The sequence below is a fragment of the Octodon degus genome, unplaced genomic scaffold (genome assembly GCF_000260255.1).
Source record: "Octodon degus isolate 3935 unplaced genomic scaffold, OctDeg1.0 scaffold00024, whole genome shotgun sequence".
In the NCBI taxonomy this organism is placed as follows: Eukaryota; Metazoa; Chordata; class Mammalia; order Rodentia; family Octodontidae; genus Octodon; species Octodon degus.
This window is the reverse complement of record NW_004524600.1, coordinates 11,774,962-11,777,683: the sequence shown is the minus strand read 5'-3', so window position 1 is coordinate 11,777,683 and position 2,722 is coordinate 11,774,962. Positions and strand designations below refer to the sequence as shown.

General features: G+C 45.6%; 1 protein-coding gene across 1 annotated transcript in view; it reads right to left on the bottom strand.

Annotated features, from left to right (window-relative positions):
* The window catches only part of Arfgef3 (ARFGEF family member 3), a 154,791-nt gene that overhangs the window by 151,238 nt on the left and 831 nt on the right, over positions 1–2,722 (bottom strand). The gene's annotated exons all lie outside the window — the stretch shown is intronic.

Below are 2,722 nucleotides of genomic sequence, written 5' to 3'. Positions count from 1 at the left end.
GGCTCCCGCCCGGACAGTGACTCGGCTGTGCCCTTGTTTGAGCAGACCTTACTGTAGCCGAGCATCCAGCCCTGGCTTGGGGAATGAGCGCGGTGCCCTCGGTACCCCCAGGAAACCAGGGCTGGAGAACTGTATCGCTCCTCCAACCTGAATGAGTTGTTCTCCAACATGTCCTGCACCGAGAGCCCCTTTAAACGCCGTTCTGCCCCCGTTAGCTACCTCTGGCGCTGAATAGTCTACCTCCCACAAAAGGGGCGCACAGGTGCGTTGGGGTCAGGGCCCTGTAGCTTGGTGGGCGGTCGGGCCAGGCAACCCCAGGGAGGAGTTCTGGGCCTAACGCAAAAGGCAAGAGCTCCTGCCTGTGTTCTAGCCCTGGCCTAGGCAGGCAGGCCTGGAACACTCCATCTTTTCAGGAGGCCGTCCTGAAAACTGTGACTGGGATTTTAAAGGCATTCCACTTAAAATTAATAGGGCTAAGAAGCCCATTTAGGAGGGACTTTAAACCAAGTGTGTGTGTGTGTGTGTGTGTGTGTGTGTGTGTGTGTGTGATGAAATAGGGTTTTGCCATGCAACCCAGACTGGCCTCGAGTCTACGATGCTCCTGCTTCAGCTTCCTGAATGCTGGGATTCCAAGCACCTGACTCGGAGCCTGGCCACCTGAGTTTTGTTTGTAACTGTAGTGGTGGTGAGGAAGGTGGGCCAGAGAGGGAAAATGGAGTGCAGCCTAGACAGCACGGAGGGAGGGAGGACAGGCAGGGAGGGAATAGAAGGCCATGTAATAGTAGTTGAGGAAGCAGAAACAAGGCTTGAAGGACCGAGTGCGGGAAGGTGGTAGTTATAGGATGACTTGCTGCACATTTGTTCAGGAAATCGGGAGGACAGTGACTTCATTCTGTAAGTTAAAGGAGCACGAGGTAGGAACTCAGTTCTGAACATGGTCAGACTGATATGATAAAATATGTGGCATGTTTTGTTTTGGGGCAGGAACTTGGGATGAGGGTCTGTGGTGGGCAGGAGGGTTTAAAACCCACTAAGGATAGAGAGTGGTTGATGCCAAGGGTTTGGTTGCTTCAAGATGCCAGGGAGAGTGCGAGGGGACCCTGACACCCAGGTGACAGGCAGGAGACCAAGTACCTATGGAGGAGCCTGAGAAGGAGCAGCCAGAAAGTGGAGCTGCAGGAAGGCAGCCAGGAGGGGGAGGCCTGAGCCCCGTGCCCACACGCGTGGTGCCTGCTGGGCAGCTCCTTAAACCCGCTTGGCACGGAGGGGGCAAGTCTGGTAAAGCACTAGTTCTCAGGAAGCCTTCGACCCATCAGCTGCATATGGAAAGGAAGCCATTGCTAGAAGGATTTGCAGCGATAAGAAAAAGTCAAAAACAGTGCAGCATATTTTTACAGTGCAGTTCTAGGGACCAAATCCAGGCAAGCAAGCACTTACACACCAAACTATACCCTTAGCCGGACAGTTACTCATATTAGGCCATATTGTTACCTACTTACTAATGGAAGGGGACCAAAGATTGGGGGAAGATAATTAAAATGTATTATGTAATAATGAAAATTAATTTTTTAAAAAGTCAAGGTCTTTAATACCTAGTACACAAGCTTAAAAGTTTTATCGATGTCTGTCAAAAACATGTCTTTCTGAAAAAAAGAGTCCATTGTAACTATACCATATATCAAAAAATAAATTACAAATGAACTAAAGGGTTAGATTTTCAAAACAGTTAGATTTAAGAATTAAGCCATAAAAAGGCTACAAGAAAATGTTAAATGAAAACACTTAGAATGCGACAATTTTTACTAAACCAGCTAAGCCAATAACTGGAAAATTTTTTTTGACTATTTGATTTTTAAAAAAAACTTTAAGTCAAAGTTCTACATAAAATTAATAAGCAGGCAATATACAGAGGAGAATTAAAGGGAGGAAAAGGGCAACTCTAACTTTTAAAATCACAATTTACTTCCTTGGGCAAATGTTTATAGTGATGTCAGAGATAAAATGTTAGAGTGGCTTTTTAAAACAGCTTTTCTAAAATGTTAAAATAAAAAACAGATGCACAGTCTAAACAGAAAATAGGAATGACTATGACATCAGGTCACAGAAAAAAATATCCTACAGCTACAAAACTGTTCAAGTGCCTGCTAAAACACAGACCTTTAAGTGAGATGCTCCATGTTCTTATTATCACACTGACTAAGACGGTTTTGCTATCACCCAGTGTCAGGAGGGATCAGGCAACGGGGCCAATGATAACATGGATTTGGTGTGAGTGGAGCTTGGTACCAGATTCCTGGAGGGAAGGCGGGTGTGCGTGCAACACAGATACACTCTGACCCCCGCAGTCCCCCTGTAGGAATTCACCCCAAAGAAGGGCTTCCAGAAATGAAGAAAGATCTTTCTACATGGATTTCAATGCATCTTTCTATCATAGAAAAAAAATCATGAAAAATATCCCACGTGTCCAACAACATCAGGGGAATGGGGAGAGAACTTCTGCTCTAGGCAGCGGCCTGCATAGAGGAGAGGCGTGTTGAGTGATGAAGGTTTCCTACTACATTGTTGAAGTAGATGAGCAAATTCCAGGATGCTATGTATTTTTGTGCACCAAATGATTCCAGTTTTATTATTTAAATATTACGTGTGTGTATGTGTGTGCGCACTGTGAAATACATCCAAAATATTAACAGGGATGCTCTCCGATGAAACCAGACCTAAGTCT